The following is an 18,458-nucleotide window of genomic DNA, read 5'->3' as shown; positions in this document are numbered from 1 at the left end:
GAAGCTGACACTTTCAGAATCTCACAATTACACATGCATGCACTCGTGAACACACCGTCACACACACGTAGCATGCGGAAAAGTGACCCGCAGCCATGCATGCAACACGGCAGGACAGCTTCTGTGTGTGTGTGTGTGTGTGTGTGTGTGTGTGTGTGTGTGTGTGTGTGTGTGTGTGTGTGTGTGTGTGTGTGTGTGTGTGGATTCTTATCAGATTACATCAAATAGGTTTGGGTTTATGCTGCTGGGACAGATTACTGAGCGAGAAAAGGATAGAAAGAGCCAGAAGAGAGGAAGTAAATTAAGATATAATGTAAGACTAGAATGGCACTCAGAAGTCCGCAAAGGTCAATGATGCATTCAAATCCTGCTCGGATTGTCCCATTTATCGAGTTAGGAAATCGCTCTTCCGATATGCACACGATCATGAGCTTTAGGCTGTAGGCCTAATCTGTTGAAAACTATACAAATGATATCTGTTTTTATTCTGAGTTGATGGCTTCCTAATATAATGAGGATTTTCCCAGTTGGGTAACCTTTTTCTGGATTATTATGATATCACATGATGGCAGCATTATAAATATATCTTGCAATGTTAGCTAAAGTGGAAAATAACTTGTGTATCTGCCCGGTGATTCGAGTTTGCTTAAAAATAAATGGGTTATTTTCTTGGTCCATGCAACCCTCTTTAACTAAGTTCTATGACAAGATGTCCAGAAGTCTTTTCGTAATCCTACTGACGGACAACTCGAGCCGAAACGTAACCTTATTTGTAGAGGTAATAACGAGTTATGGAGCAGGGTAAGGACTGTTAAGACTAAGAGGATGTTGAGCTGGGCAGAAAGAGACAGTAATAAGAACATTTGGAGTGCTGAGGAAATTAGAAGGTAAAAAACAACCCAGGAGGAGGGTGATGTTGGAGGGCACCGGGTGAGGAGGCCATGGGGAGTAATGGGGGTGAGTGAGAGGAGATGAAGCAAGAAAAAGAAGAGGATTTGTGAGAGGACAGAATGAGAAAGACACTGATAGAAAGGGACAGCCAGGAGTGATCCTGACGAGCAAAAAGACGAGAGTGGAGGTAATCAGAGAAAAGATGTGGAAGTGGGAATGACTGTACAGGAGGGAAACAAAAGAGCAGGGCAACAAGAGGTGACAGGAAATGAAAAGTGACAATAAAACAAAAGAGACAAATAAATATAAAATATACAACTATTCAAGTTTCAACGTCATCATAAATCACAGACCAATGCTGGGAATCTTTCCCCAGAAAAAAAAAGGGATTTCACACCATGTAAATTATTTTGTGTCTTTGCCTCACTTGTACCACTCTTAACCTTCTTTCCAGGAGCAACATTCAGCAGATGTATTGAAAAAGTCAAGACAAACCCTGTAACGCCAGTAAACAAATTGGAGCATTTAGAAGCTAAATTGTCACATATCTCCCAAAATAAAAATGGTGGAAAAGAAAAGATAAAAGGAGATTGGATATTGGAATCGTATTCATCAGGTGGTAAAAATAACAACTGGTAATGCATGCCAACATTGTTCTGTGTCTGTGGGTGTGTTGAAGGTAATTGTTCTTCAACAGGTAGGTAGTCATTTGTATAATGTTGTGTTTACAGCTTGTTCAGTTCAGGCCGACAAAAACAGAATTATATGATCTTCCCTTTTTTTTCAGTTACTAGTTTATGGCATGTGAAGGTTATTACTGCGTGCAGTGGGGCAGAAAAATAACACTATAATAAAGACAGAGCCATTCCGACTTGTTTGGCAGTTTGGGGCACCTGAACATTAATTATTATTGGCTGTTTGTTTTAATATTGGGCTTTTTCAAAGCAATTCCACTCTTTAGTGCTGCTCTGAAAGGTTTACAAGTGAAATATCAAGGTTAGATTGCCATAGATAGCAGTAATGGAGATTGGACTTTTATTTTGAAGGGTGTTGGTTTGTTGAGTAAATGTGTTTTATACAAAGTCTGTTTACTTAACTGTTTTACAGGTTGTGTTTTGAGAAGGTTTACCAATTGTTTTCTTTATTTTTAAGGGGAGAAATGTAGGACAACACATTTAAACCCACTTAACGTACGCAAGCTAAAGCTCCTGGAAAAGGCAGTGTAACCCATTATGTAATAACACCATATTCTTCAATAATCTGATATATGTTGTAATAAGAGGGCTTGAATAACATCTATGTTCTATTTAGCAAGAATTTTGAAGTAAATGATCACATATTACAATGGTTATTAAAAAATGTGAGTTGCCATTTGTTTCATTAAAATGTAATAATACATGCAGTATTTATTGCAACGAGAGAGAACGAGACGAATAGAGGAGCCAAACAAGAGGGACTGCGACATATATGGAGACAGCCGTGATGGAGTAAATTAAAGAGTGGAAGCTGTACAAACAGGGTGGAGAAGGAGCAAAAATAACAGAGCAGAGGAGGGAGGGAAAGAGGGAGATGGACACAGAGAGAATAAATAAATCTATGCGTCAGAAACAAGTGCTTCATCACTTCTCACAACGTCTTTTTCAAGCCCATCCATTCAGAAATGCTTTAAGGGTCAATGTCTTCTTCATCAGTGGCCATTTTCACAGTTGATTGGATAAGTCTGTGGTTGTCTATTTCACATCAAGCCTCCCATTCATGAATTCAAAAGAGCAGATTGTGCTGAATATGGTCTCCCGGAGCGACTGAGAAAAGGACAAAAGCACCTCTTTTTTTCCCTCTCACTGTCTCTTCTTCCATTTCCAGAAATTATCTCCACAGTTGTCACTTTTCTCCACTCAGCGTAGCCCCCTGTTGCCAAGCATCAAGCTATTCCAGAAATGTAATTTAAGGCAGCAACAACAACAACAATCTCCAGGACAGCCCCTGCATACAAATCAATAGACAAAGACACAGTTACTATCTCTCAAAGACTCTTGAGCCAGTTCATGTGTGTGTCATAGGGTTTTCCTAAAATAAACGTCTCCTCTCCACCTGGGAGCTTTCTATTCTTAGCAGCAGCAGGGCGAGCCCTCCTGCATATCAATGCCCGGCTCATCTTTAAATATCAACTGGTGGGGTGGCACAGATGATGGCACCATCATATCTGTTTGTAAATGTATGTCAGTCTAAGGTTGTCCTGAGTGAAGTGTGTGTTTGTTCACTTTTGGATTACGAGGGATGTCTGCCTGTATTTGATAACCTGGTTAAGGGGGGCTGACAAATCTTACTTCATGCCTGATTCTGCAGAAAGATCCTCAGCCAGTGAGATTAAGACGGTTTATCTAAACAAGTAACTGTTCCTATTTATATTAAAGCAACAAAATGCATTTATTAGTTGGAATGCCTTAACGCTGCTATATGTCCATTAATAGAACCAGAATCCAGGTTTATTTCAAAAACAGTCATGAAAAAATGGCATTAATATTGAGACTTCTTGAAACCCTGCAACATTTGAATTCTTACTGATTCAAATAAAAAATATATTTAACGCAACATTGCTCAATTAAATACTGATGCGATAACAAATGCAACGACTGCTGTGCCATGATTGAGTATATGATCATTAATAGGATCATTCACATAGGAATCCAGATTTTATTGAAAAACAATCACGAAAATATGGCATTAAGATTGAGACTTCTTGAAACCGTACAACTTTTCAATTCTTACTGATTCAAATTTGAATTTAAAATATATTTACCTCAACATTGCTCAATTCAATACATTGAGGGATTTTGCTGCTGCAGCCTTTCTTTGTGTGCTATGACCAATAGGTCAAACGCAGGTTACTGAGTATGGCTTTTTGATTAAGTGGTGCACTTTTCTTTCTGGTGCATCTACAATTCCTCCACCTACATCATGTACATCAGTCACTAAGGCTGGAGAAAGCCACTTTAGACCCACACAGGCTGCAGTGGTGCTGCACTGCTCCTTAATCTATTGAGGTATCTCTGAATGTGGTGGACTGTTCCTCCTTTGATTGATGGACATAAATCAAAATTGGCTCATCTGGAAATAATGTTATACATGTTCCACCTGTGTGTTTTGTGGGATAAAATACTGCATGACATAACAAAACAAAACGCTGTAATAAAGATATTAAAGTGGATTTCTACTTTATCACTCATCTCTCAGCATGCACAGCCCTCTCATTCATAAATATACAATCTGGAGATTTATGGCTGTATAATTGGCTTCATATTCATAGAAATAAATAACTTTACACTCTTTTGAATGTGATTAAATATAATTTACAAGAGGCTTGTGGGTGATAAATGGAGTAAATGCATACAATAGATTACCTTCACTTCTAGATGATATAACACAAATCAATACTGAGAGGAAAATAACACTGCAATATCTGACTGTCCTCTTTGGTTAGGTTAATATGAAGACCAAACAGAAATGGTGCATGTTGCATTCAGTGGCAATTAATGCCACTGAATGTGAGTTAATTTGCAGCTTCACTCCTGATGGCCAAATCAGTCTGCCGTGCAAGTGAGACCCCTGTTGGTGCATCAGAAACTGCCGCCCAGCATTGAAATCACACCATTGGGCAATAAACGTGTCAAATTAATCCCTGAAGCGATGCTTTAGGAGTGATTGGAAACTGAGCGGAATGAGTGATGGAGGGCCCGTGAGATGAATCAGGTTTATATTAGGTTAGCACTACTCCTCTTTATTGTTTTATTTTTAAATCACAAAGTCTTACTTTCATAATAAATCATGGTTCCAGCCCCGTGCAAGTGATTATAGTGTGTTCAGTCCCTAAGTCACCTCGTGTTAAATACATTTTTACATTTTCTCTGAGTGTTTCCTGCACTATCAGGCTTTAGGTCCAGTTACTTATATTTTCAGATATTACAGCTACATTTAACAACTCTCTGCACCGACTGTAAAGTTGTATGTTTGACAGATTAGTCTGATAGTATAAGCAGCACCCTTGGCCTCCATCCACAGTAGCCTCTAGTTCAGCAAGTGTCGAGCTGCCAATATGTGATGTAGCGCTGGGGCAGAGCCGGCAGCATATTGGGCTCTTTCCATGAATGTCAAGCACTGCATTAAATAAAACAGGATAGGCCAACAAGTCTGTGCCACAGCCAGGAAGAGATGAACACCACGATCTATCACCCTCATTACATACTATTGTTATAGGGACTTAATTAATCAACCTGTAGGAGGATGGCATGCTTGGTAACGCCCAAATGGGGGGGGGAGGGGCTTGATTCACTCTTAGGTGGCAGTGAGATTAAAATGCCTCTTGAAATCATCCTGAGTAAAGCAGAAGTCTAAACACATAAAAGAGATGGAGTGGGCTTTTTTAAATCAACATGCAGGCTCCACGTGTTAAAGCAAAATGAAAATGTAGTTGGTGAGTCAGTCAGAAAGCTTGAGATGGGAACTGAAAGTTTAATGATCGCTGTGGGGGACGGCATGGGGAAACAGGCTTTATAGCAGTGCAGAAATGCACATGCAGAAAGCATGTGGAGCCCCAACGTGCTAAAATATAAAGAATAGTACTGATGACTAGGTCATTTTTATAAGCAACTATTTATTTTTTCTAAAAGGCCCTTCTGAACAAAACCTGATGTCTAGATGTAAAGATTATGACTTAGAATCAAAGCCATTAAACACTGTTGTAGGTCCGGAGGCCATATGAGGACCATAAAAAAAGATTTGTGAGTGATTAAATATTTGAAAGCTATTTCTCAGTTAATTCAAAACCTAAACATTATTGTCAAATGTCCTTTTTTACTCTGGCAGCTTTTACAGAAGCCTCCAGGCTATATTCCTCTTCCTCTTCTTAATTTCTTATTTTTCTACTTCCCAGTCTTTATCATTTTCCTCCTGACACCAAGCAGACACAATTTATCTCCAGAGCTAACAACCCCCCACTGACAGTGATAACAGCATGTAACACACAAACACACACTCAGGAGAGAAGAGGATTATGACCGCGGGGACTTTCCTGTCCCTCCCAGCTATTAGCCAGACAAGGTAAGCTGACAGTAGCGGGATCCCGGAGAGCCGGAATTGGTAACCACACAAGTAACCCTGAGTCCAGTGCCAACGATGCACATAACCAGATTAACGTGGACAAGAATAGAGGCCAATACAGGGTTACCACCTTCTCAAGCAGGGAAGTGAGTGTTTTGTTGAATGGGTCCATTGAGGACACAGTCACAGGTAATGAAGCACCGGGCATTAAGAGAGTGTGGCATATTTTTGGCCCCAAAACAAACAAACCTAGACTAAGCAGGTACGGGGGCAGCATGCATTATGTGCATACACAAAACACACACGTAACCCGTTGCCAAATGTGACAGCCTGACCAAATCAGACAATATTGACATTTCTAGGATTAGGCCTTGGAAAAAATAATGAATAAATGCATGAGGTTTTATTTCCAAACACATGTTTTCTCTGTACTTTCGGTCATTTACAGACACAGCTCACCCAGGATGAATATTTGGACGGATGGAACTAATCAACACGGATGGAAGGAAAGCCCAAAAACATACTGCTGCTGTTTAAGGGCAAAATTAAGGGGTTGTCTTTTTATAAATGAGAACTTTGAGTGAAGTTCCATTACATCAACGTTTCAAGAAGTTATTTCTGTGTCATGGCCTATAAACCAAGGCTTAACTTGAGAAAGTTTAAACCTTTAATCATTAAATCATGCAATCTTGCAGCCAGGAAAAAATCCAGAAATATTTTTGACCCTATACTAGAAGCTGGAAAAATGCTTTGCACGTCTGAACTGTCAGAAATGTCTATCACCGCCCTGCAGACATGCAGCAAATGCCCAGTGGATCGTAGCAGCCAGCTAGATGGCTTCAAAGCTTCTTAACACAAAGACTCATTGTTGCTGATGGAAGGAAGCTTAAAAATTGTTTGAGATATGCAAATTAATCTATAGCCTACATTTCTTTAGACAGCTTGGGTGTTTGAATTATTAAGAAGGCGACATATTCTTCATGTTAATTATTTATCTTTGTGGAAAAAAAATCATCATGCTGTCATAAACTCAGCTATTATTACAAAACTACCACCACACCGTGTTCAATATCATCATCTTCAACCACATCATTCACAATGTTGCTGTTATCAAAAGGCTACCTTCACAATCATCATTAAAACCACTGCCACATGCTACCATAAGGAATTTTTACTGGAAGCATTTTCATCTTAATGTTCCTCAACATCATCATGCTGCCATTATAAGAAGTGGATGTGATCACTATGATGTAATCCATCGCTAAGTGGACAACAGATTTGGCATTTCTGCTGTTGGCATTTCATTTTTTTCGAACCAGGGGTCACGTAAGAGACGATCAAAATATTAGTGTAAGCACACTGAAAGGTTTAAAGCTGAAAACTAGGACAACAAACCAGAAATCTTGTCGTAGTAGCCCCACCCTGAAGCATATCCTGTTTAATCTTGTATTCCCTAAAAGGGGATCATAAATTACATGTTGCATTGATGAAGATTTGAAACTAACAAGTGACACAGCAAAATGTTGATAAATCAAGCAAGATGTAGGGTCATTTTCTCATAGACTTCTATAGAATCTGACTTATTCTAGTAAGCAGGGAAGTCGCCCCCCTGCTGGCCATTAGAAAAATGCACATTCCCATGTGATTCATGGTCATTGTAAAAAATTAACAGATGCTTCAATGTAATTGTCTGACAAAAATAAATAAAGAGAGAAATGAAGGCACTTTTGCTTGCATTCAGCTAATGTACCATCTTTACAGGTACATTCATCGTCCTGCTCCTCTTCCTCATCATTATCATCAACACCAATATCAATTCATCAATAAAACCATACTTGTTTATATTTCTTATATTATTACTTTGTTTATAATATAACAATAGTGATTTCAGATGAAAAGCTGATTATGAGACTAAAGTACAACTATTTAAGACGAATGCAAAAACGAAGAGAATGTCACAATAAAACCATTAAGATAGAGATCAACCAATCATCAGAAGCAGTGCCATTGTCGTCACAGCACGAATAATGTCTTAAAAAGCATTACAATTGAATCATTCCTACCTCTATAGAGCTCTTATTTGAATCAAATAATCCAATTGACTGCATTTCAATTGGCATCATCATCATGCTCTCTCACCGTTCAAATGCCTTCATCAACATCCCATTCTCAGTGCATCTATGTGCTGCCCTCGCCTATCTCCTCTTGCACCCTGGCTGACCCAGTGCTCAGTCCCTTTAGACCCGGATGCGTCCACTATAACCTGACCTTAATCTCATCATGCTCCCTCCCCGGCCACCGGCCACCGGCACCCCAGCCCCGGTCCAAGGGGTGAAAGCCCTGCAGCTTCACTGTCACTCACCCTTCTTTTAGCGCAGAGAGGAAACTGCGCTGTGGGGGTGAATTGGAGCGGTACTGGATGCGTCTCGCGTACAGGGGGCTCAGCTCAGGGAGACCCCCGATCATGCATTGCTGTCCGGTACATTCTTCTCCCTCCCTTTTCTATAAGATCACTTTCCTTTTTCGCTCGTCTCCCCCTTCACTTGATCTCGTACCGACAGGTTTTGCGCTCCTTATTTACGCACGCCTGCACCGATCTCTTCAATTAACGGGCTTCACATACATACACTTACCGACTGCCTCCTGTCACACAAACGGCTCACATATGACATCAAAGCAATCAGAATGCACGCACAGTGAATAAGAATAGTAATACACACGTGGTTTGAGTCTTCGGTTCTCTGGAAGAAGCCCGGGTCGGGATCATTCATTCACTCATCACTCTATCTGTGCATCCTTCCCTCCGTCCCTCATCAGCAGCTGAGTAAAAGCTCCTCTGCTCTGAAACGGCGGCGACAGAGCACGCGCACTTCACCTCGCTCTTGCGCCCTCCCCAGAGTCTCTCTCTCTCTCTCCTCTCTCTCTCTCTCTCTCTCTCTCTCTCTCTCTCTCTCTCTCTCTCTCTCTCTCTCTCTCTCTCTCTCTCCTCTCTCTCTCTCTCTCTCTCTCTCTCTCTCTCTCTCTCATCAACAAGATAGAGCGGGAGAAGAAGAGAAAGAAAAAAAAAAAAAGAGAGATAGAGAGAGACGGAGGGAGGATGAGTGGAGGAATAAGACAGAGAGAGATAGATAGAGGCTATAACTGTGTGTTGGAGGGGTGCAGGGTGAATGTGAACCAAAGGAGCATGCACTGATAAACGCAGATCATTGGAGAGGAGATGAGACATAAAAGGAAAATTGAAAAGTTCAGGGCTGCAAGAAAAAATATCTCTGATGTGCCTGATGGTAAGTCCAAAAACCATAAAAATAAATCTAGAAAAAGCCGTTTGGAATTATATATGCTTCACTGGTGGCCGCATTTCCTCTTTAGGGTAAGGCCTATCTCTACTCAACTCACACCTTTTTTTTTGCATTTACAAAAGTTGAATGAGTCTACCTGTTACTTGATATAGTACCAACTCAGTTAGTCAGAATCAATCTTCAAACAGCGAAGCTAACGTCAAAAGCGGCCTCACATTATTTATTTGGTGGATCAATTTTGATTTATTTTCTTACTCAAAAAAGGATCCCAACAAACGTACGTAGTACAATTGACAAGAGCTGCTGTTCCTATGTTTGAGTAATCGTTTCATAGAAATGTAGATTAAATGCATGTAAAAAAAGTTGGAAAGGAGTCAAATTATCCTTACAGACACAGGTAGTACTTATTACTTGACTTGTGAGGATGGGAGTGTATTTAGTGTCTACAGAGGAAGAGGAAAAAGAAGGATAACCTCTGATGAGATTAGACAGGGGTGTGAGGGGATGAGAGATGGATGAGGGAGAGAGAAAGGCAGTGAGAATAATGGAAAAGTGGACAACAAAAGAAGAATAAATAATGGAAGAAATGAAAAGAGGAAGGCCAAAAGAGGAGAAGGGAGTCTGGAGGGAGACAGAGGAAGCAGTGGGTTGTGTGAAAATGGGAAGAGGAGAGCAGCTGGAGTCAATGTAAATAATGAGAGAGAAAAGAGGAGTACTTTTATATTATCCATCTTTTGGACACAGTTGATCAGAGTTCTGTCTCAGCGTGAAGCATGGCCTCTACACCGCAAGCTAATTCACACCCCGAGGGGGACATCACACACACACACACACACACACACACACACACACACACACACACACACACACACACACACACACACACACACACACACACACACACACACACACACACACACACACACACACACACACACACCACACACACACACACACACACACACACACACACACACACACACACACACACACACGCACTGACACTGACACTGAACAATTACGGCCAAACTCTTACATTCGCTGAGAGAAAATAAACACGTCCATACACATTACAGCTAAATGCATAACTGCAAATTCATAGCCGGACAAACGAGCAAATTTGTACACACACATCAGTGCAAAATGTGCATGAAAGAACAAAGCACATAATCACATGTGCAGACATACACATGCACCACACCCACACAGATTTGTATTACAGACTATAAGTGAGGATTCTGTGAATGGTCTTGCATTTTATATTAAAGCACATTATTCATTTATGAATAACATGGTGGGCGGTCCACCGTTGTCACATGACAGAAACAAAGCGGATAAAGCCAAAGGTAAAGAAAAGCGTTTTTTTTTCCATAATGACACTTATAAGACAATCAACGGCTGTTTCCGAAGAAGAAGAAAAAGGGACTATAAGTGGACGTAAATTGACCGTGCAGGATTGCCCAATTACGTCACAGGCTGTTTGGTGTGTCAAGAAGAGTTATTTCTCAATTCTGACTGAATTACAGAACTGATCTCCCTGTAGTCACTTAAAAACAGAAACATAGAAACAATAGCAAATGTACCCTTTAGTCTCTGGTTTTGTTATCGTCAGGAAATCCCATGAAAAGTCCAAAAGCTTTAAGTAAGTTTGTACCCTGTTTAAGGCTCATAATAAACTACCGTACCCACAGTCATGAAGGTGGGTGTGGCTTTGGACAACAATAGAGCTGTGTAGTAAAGAGGAATAAGCTACAGTTGGTCATGTTAAGAATACACTAACAATACTTGTCCACAGAGGGAGGAAGTCAAGGAGGGTGGGTCAAAAAAACGTTAACCATTAACAAAATGGGAGCTGATGCTGGTTAACCGTTTCATACTGAAAGTCAGCATTGGCCAGATATGTTTCCCTTTCGTAGACCAAATTATAACATCCATCAAGGACTTGTTTTTTTCTCGCCATATATCCATTGAACAAAATGGTACAAAATGCTAAGAAAAAAGCTTTCACTTTAACAAATGTTTCACCAGAGATTTATGACACTTAGATAGAAAAGGTTTGAGCAATGTGTTCCCACAGTAACATACAGGCTTCAATTACAATAGTTTAATTTATCTTGCCAAAGAAAAAAATGACGAAAACATCACCAAAAATATTTTTCTTCTAAAATAAAAAAATACAGTATCGGGAACTCAATTTTTCTTTTTAACATTAAATTCCTCAATTAATTGATTAGCTGCTAGAAAATTAACCACTGAGATACCTCATATCATTCAAATGGAAATGCCAATTTCGGACCGCTGCAGGGTGAGTCCCAATTGATTGAAGGTAAAGGTTATACATCACAGAAACAAGAGTCTAACACCCACACTGCAGACAAAAGGCAATCAAAAAACAACTAATGAATTAAATGTGAGAACAAGCGAAATAAATAATTATAGATCGAGTTTTACGTCACTGTACCAGAATCCTGTTCCATGTATTGAGATTACTGGGAATGCGATCCCACCGCTGCTGTATTCCCTCCTCCCTGCACAACATCAAAGAATCCCAGATTCAGCGCCTAGTAACCCTCCCCCATAACCTCGTAGTGCTTCTGCCTGCCTCACTACTACACTCCAAATCAAACCACAATGATAACTACAGAGAAAGCTACATTTTTCCCAGTTTCTATGGCAATGAGAGAATAATCGGATCACTCCGTATTATTTCTGTAATATAGCAGAATACCATGAAGTGTGAACAGTTCCTGCCCGGAGGTTACTTTCTGTTTTCCATGAAATATTAAGTTGCTTCTCTAACTTGATATAAAACTGTGACACAATGGGTACAGTCGTCTTCGTCATACAACAAGATGATTTATGAAATCTAAATGTGGTTATTATTTATCTGATCGCAACCTAATAGTGGAATACATTATGTACATACAATAGGCAATCGGTATAATAGAATGTCGCTCAGGTCCAAGACCTTTCTTTGGCAAATGAGAAAAGCCTTCTCCTATGTGAACTACTCATGTTTTTAATTTTCCTTTACCAATTCCTTTGTCAGGAGAAATAATGAGAATTGTCCCATGTTTTACACAGATTACTTCAGAAATACCACATTTAATTAGCCAAGGTCACTCCCATCTTCAGGTGATGCCTATTACTTGGTGCCAAGATGACAGCCGGCTCCCAGGGGTCCATTGACCCCTCAAATCCAAATGAATAATTAAGTTACATCGGCCCCAGCGTAAAAACTAAAAAGGTAGCAAACTAACATTTCCTTTATTACCAAGGTGACACCTGTAAAAACTCTTCTTAAGAGCGTATCTTTCAAGCTGGTTTTGGACTGATTCCCTGGTCTCTTTCATGTGTTACAGACTCTTTTGGCAGACAAAAAGACTAGTTGGCACAGCACAAAAGCCAGTTACAAAGTAGGCTAGGTTTCTTCACACTGATTTGGCCCCTGTTGATGTTCCCTTTGTACTCGATACAAGCTGGTCTACACTGGCTGCATTCATTTGACCTAACAGTAAGCACCAATAACACACAATTCCTTTCATCTTGTATTCAGAAATGCAACATGTGTTTAATTTTATGGTAGGAGGATTATTATATATATGACAGGGGCAACCAACTTTACCAGCAGAAAATTACGGATTTACTGTCCCCTCTCATGTCTGTTTTGTAAATACGAAGCTAACAGCTAGTTAGCTTAGCATGAACGCTTTGAAAAACAGTTAGCTTGGCTTTGTTCATACATAAACCAACTTCTAATAAACACATTTTACATTCTTTGTTTAAAGTGACAATAGACAGGTTATTTGCTCAATCTTATCATTATGTAGTGAATATTGATTGCACAGTGAACTGGCTGTACAATAATGAAGCAATCAGAGTCTACTTTGGTGCCATTCAAGCATTTACTATGTTATTCTATCCGCCAACGCGTACGATCCCTTGGGAAAGTGAAGACTCCATTTACAGCACTCAAAGGAGGGGATAGTGCTCGAGTCGACTTTATCCTCAGTAGAAAAACAAAATGTCAAACAGTTCTTCATAGCCAAGATGAACCAAACCCTTTCTGACCTTGTTGACGGTTGACGGTGGACCATTCTACACCAATTTCACAACCAGTTAAAAAAAGAATTGATTCATCATTTCTAAACTGCGTTCACATCACTTTCACTTCTTGGAATAGCATAGCTTTCCTGAGAGGATCACAAGGTCTATAGACAAAATTCAACCACTAATGCTATCACCGACTGATATTATTTTGTAGCTAGAAAGGAGCAACTGTGATTAGAGAAACCATCTTCGGTAAATAAAGGTCAAAACCCCAAATCTCATTTCAGAATCCTCTCGTGTGCTCAGGAACACAGCTCAAATATTGGCCATGAAGACTACTAATGAAGGCATTCTGCTCCATCTCTAATCTTACAACGTTGTTGGCTGCTGATTATTACCAAATCGTCTTGCACTCATTGTGTCAGGCCAAGGAAGCAATTGTAAGTCATGTTGAGTATGGTCCATAGGGGAGCTGTAAAACACAACTAAATGATGATGAGGAGGATTGCAAGCAAATGAGCCTTGATAATTTGAAAGGGAAAAGATGAGCGCCGCCGCTTCAATACACCGTATCTCTCTCACACCAGCTGAAATATGCACGATAATACATTCTTTCCTTCTTCCATAAAGTCATGTTCAGGCTAATTAAAACCACACATGGATTCAGAATCACTGATACATACATGGTCGAATCCCCTCTCCTTGATGGTTTTCTTTCTGTCCACACAAGGTTAATAAAGCTTTAGCAGACATACAAGTGCATTTGTCGCTTTGGCATCTTGCCGTTAGGCCACCATCAATCACAACAAATGTCGATGGCTAAGTGCTTAAATGGGGCCGATTGTTATGGGCACAAACACATACACGCTGTGTTCTCTAGCTACTATTGCAACATCTATCCGTATAAATAAAAGACATACCTTTTAAGCAGATGCATGCATTTAAACTGTCATGGTCTGATACTGTATTACACTCAAACACACATACAAAAGATTCAGACGAGGTGTGGAAACCTCCATCAGCCTGCTGGGTTATTGACCAGCATTGAAATGGAGCCGCATATCAATCAGGAGGCTGAAACCAATCAGATCTATTAGAGACAAACGCAGCATCCCAGCATGTTTCCTGCTTGATCTTATTGAAATTCCATATAAATACACCCTGAATGACGGATGTATGATGCCGATGTTACCAATGGTGGCACTAAGCTGTCTTTAGAAACAAAAAGCCAACAGCAAACCGAGAAGTGATTTACTTTAATTGTTAAGACGCAATTTATGACGTACATCTCCACCAATAATGAAATGTTTTTCTTGTCTGAGATTCTTATGCCCGTTGTTGCAGTTGTGTACGGTAATTGTTCAGTAAACGTTCATAAAGGAGAAGTAGCTGCCAATGAAACACGTCTTAGGGAACAGCTACCATGAGAACTTGCTGCAGGTTTGCAACACACCAGGCAGCAGACACCAAATGGCGAATGACAAGGCAATTTCCTAAGTGATTTAACGTATTATCACAAGTATATTTTTATTTTTGTTGCAATAATAGATGCTAAGAAGCTATAGGTCAGGTTGAACACCGGGCATCTTTGAAACTCCACTGAAAAAAAAAAAAAAAAAGCTCAAATCAAATGTATTGTGTGTACTTCATCATCTACACGCCGCCGCAAACACAAACAATTTGTATTAATGTTGTAACTTGTGTACACAAATACTTTACAACACATAAATATTGCCCTTAACTTTGTCTCGGCTCATTCACAAACAGAAAAACACACGCAAATTCAGGTGCAAAAAAATGTGTATTCAAATGCACCTCTATACAATCTTTCTTCCTGTGTCTCACACACACTCAAGCAGTTCAAAATAACCTGAGGTGTTGCAAGGGAAATGGTACCAAAGTGCTATTCATCACTTCTGTCTCTTCTACCCACAAGCAATACTGACCTTTCCCTATGATTCATACGACTGCAAACACAGACCACTAATACACTAACACACACAAGTGTACTTCCACACACATGTTGCATTTTGACACACGTATTGTGTTAACTTTCAACTTGGGGCTTTTATGCTTTTCAATATAGTAAAACTGAGATGTTTCCCTCTTTGCAGAAATGTGTAGGTGATGGGATGTGGAACCGCCTGCAGCGGGGACTGGACCCGCAAGACTTTAGATGAATGATATAATGGGCTTCAAGTAGCAGAAGTGGGATGAAAAATGCTTTGGGTAATTGGCAAATGTATTCCCATTCCTTTCCTTGTAATGATGGCCATCTATCACAGCCGTTATTTTATTATTTTGTAAGCAGATTTGTATTGTTATGATAATTACAGTTACTTATCCCCTTGCTGTTTTGCTGACTGGGACTTGCTGGAGCCAGGAGTCAGTGTACGTTCTCATTAGTGTCACCCGGTTTGTTAATGTAATTGTGCTGCTCCTTCAACAGTGCTTTACAGCACTTTTCTAACTTTACAGAGAACAAAAGTGTTATTAGGGCAAAAGCTAAAGTTGTACAAATATGAGACTGTATGGGGAAATCATCAGGGGTAGAAGTCAGTTTTGTATTTAAATAAAATAACACCAACATTTTAAAAGTTAAACTCCTTCAATCATTCTAGACTAGAGTATAGTATAGTAAAGTATACAAGAATGTGGAAGAAATTGTAACTAATCAGTATATAAATGGGATCTTCAGTCCTGACATTATTATAATAATAATAATAATAATAATAATAATAATAATAATAATAATAATAATAATAATAATAATAATAATAATGATAATAATAATACTTCATATTTGACTTCAAATCCCGAAGTGCTAGAAACTAAACAATTATATATTGTTACACAGCTTAGTTGGATTCTCGGTCAATTTGGACATTACAGAGGTTGTCAGGATGACAGTTGCACCAGGTGCAGATTTGTACGTTTTATAAAGTCTGATTCGTATTATGATTATTGATATGGTGCAGCTGGCTGAAAAATAGGTTATTATATGCATTTTTGTAATCAGTTGGGTGGTTTTATTTACTGTAAAACAATGCATTGTATTTTATATACTCAAACATCTTAATCTGAAAATAACCAGTAACTAAATTGTTCATACATTACATAACTACTAGTTGTATATATGTTGATTCTGGATTTTAAAGTAATTTAATAAATGAAGTGGTGTAAAGCAATAGGTCCCTCTGAAATGTAGAGCAGTGTAAGTTAAAATGTAGCATAAAAATACAAATCAAAAAGACTTAAGGAAAGTACAAATACCTTCAGAATTGTGAGACACTCCAAAACTGGTAATCACCCAACATTATATGATTTTGTGACTCCAAACACATTGTGTAATGGAAAGCTTTTATCACATTTTGATTTTAAGTTTGTTCTGGTTTTAGAGCAAAATATGAAGACTTTGTTACCACCTGACTGAATCAAACAAGCAGCTTGTCTCTATAACAATACATCAATTAACCAGGGGCCATGACGCCACCAGCAAGCAAGCACGAAATGAACTAGTTCAGTCAGCAACCCAGATACACAATGGGGGAGGTAAAGATGGGGGAGAGAGAAGGGGGAGACAGAGATTAAGACGTAAGGTAGAGATGGAGAGAGCTTGAGGGGGGGAGATTTGAGAGAAGGGGTAAAAGGTAAAAAAACGAAAGGCACGGATGGACCAAAAGTGACGGAAGGCACAAAAGGCAGGGAAATGGAAGAGGAGACACAATGGTAGAATAAAAAGGGGGAAACGCTGGGAGTCTGAGTGGGTGAAATGAGAAAGATGGGGCAGAGGATTAAGGCAATGGGGGAAGACGGATCTGCAGATATCGTGTTTTCTCATCTTGTTTTGTACCACGCTGCGCCTCTCCATCCAATTTCCTGCCTCCCTGTCAAAGCAAAGCAAATAAAATCTTTAAGGAGGATGGATTACCTAGACCTCTGGTGATGATGGAAAGATAAACGGAGGCTTGGAGTGGCACCTGACCTAATAATTGCTAAGATACAATGTCTGGGAGTAGCAGTTTGACAGGCCTCCTAAGTGGACTTTAAATATATCAAAATAAAATTCCACAGGAAAGCCAGGGTTTTCTTTTTTTAAACTACACAGTTTAGTCAAACATTGTGGACTCTACATATTCCAGTCTTTTTTTCAATTATAGATTTGAAATAACAATACAATTCATAAAGTTTGACTGGCAATATCATTTTAAACATTTTAAGAAAATACTCAAATATTTGCTTATTTTCTGCTGCTGCTTTTTTTCCTTGTTGCTTTTGGTATTCCTTCCTAACAAGTACAAAATGTGTCCTTTAATTCTGTCATGTCTAAAGTAACTTGAGAATTAATTTTTTCTTGCAAATGTTAGCTAATGTTTAACTTTTGTAATACATAAAGAAATGTTATACCCTAAAAGGATAACATTTAAAAGAACGTACAGTATATACAAACCTCTTTAATACTGCTTGAAGTAATTGATTATTTTGTCTTCTAATTTGCACCTCACTATGTGGACAAAAGACTAATACGGAGGCTCTGCCATGACAATTAAGTGAAGCATGAAAAATGTTTTGCTTCAGGCAGACCTCAATGGTGGAATACATAAACCGATTAGCCAACAAAAGCTAAATTAATTGCATTCAATTAAAGCAGCATAGTGATAATGCTTACTTAATAATATATTATTAAGTTGCAGCAAACAGTGAATAATTAAAACACTGAGCTTGTGCACTTCTATATGCCAGGACGCAATGGATTGAATGTGAATGATTTGGAGAACAGGACGTCGCTTACCATGATTTTATTTCCACAGCCTGAGGAATTCAAAAACTACATCTACTCATTAACTATTATTAGAAAACATAATGGCAGTGTGCACCTAACAGATTTCACATGGAATACATATGTTTCTGAGCAGCATGTATACATATACATTAACACGTACCACTCACACCACATGAAAACAGCCCAACCATAATTGATGATATTAGAGGGTTGAGAAGGGCTGGATGAGAGTGTGGGTGGCTTTCACGTTGACAAGATAGAGAGCAGGCGTGGGTAGGAGTGAGTGTGTGTGTCCACTAAAGTCAAGGCAGGGGTTAATTACAGTGTTTAACCTGGTT

General features: G+C 39.2%; 1 protein-coding gene across 2 annotated transcripts in view; it reads right to left on the bottom strand.

Annotated features, from left to right (window-relative positions):
- The window catches only part of slc8a4b (solute carrier family 8 member 4b), a 105,047-nt gene extending 96,176 nt beyond the window's left edge, over nucleotides 1-8,871 (bottom strand). For both annotated transcript variants that reach the window (XM_079669575.1, XM_079669576.1), the window contains exon 1: nucleotides 8,709-8,871. The gene's annotated coding sequence lies outside the window, so the exon portion shown is untranslated. The remainder of the gene's footprint in view (nucleotides 1-8,708) is intronic.
- Nucleotides 8,872-18,458: the final 9,587 nt, after the last annotated feature.

Source organism: Notothenia rossii (assembly GCF_949606895.1).
Source record: "Notothenia rossii genome assembly, chromosome: 3".
NCBI lineage: Eukaryota > Metazoa > Chordata > Actinopteri > Perciformes > Nototheniidae > Notothenia > Notothenia rossii.
Note: the sequence above shows the minus strand (reverse complement) of the source record. Positions and strands in the feature narration are given on the sequence as shown.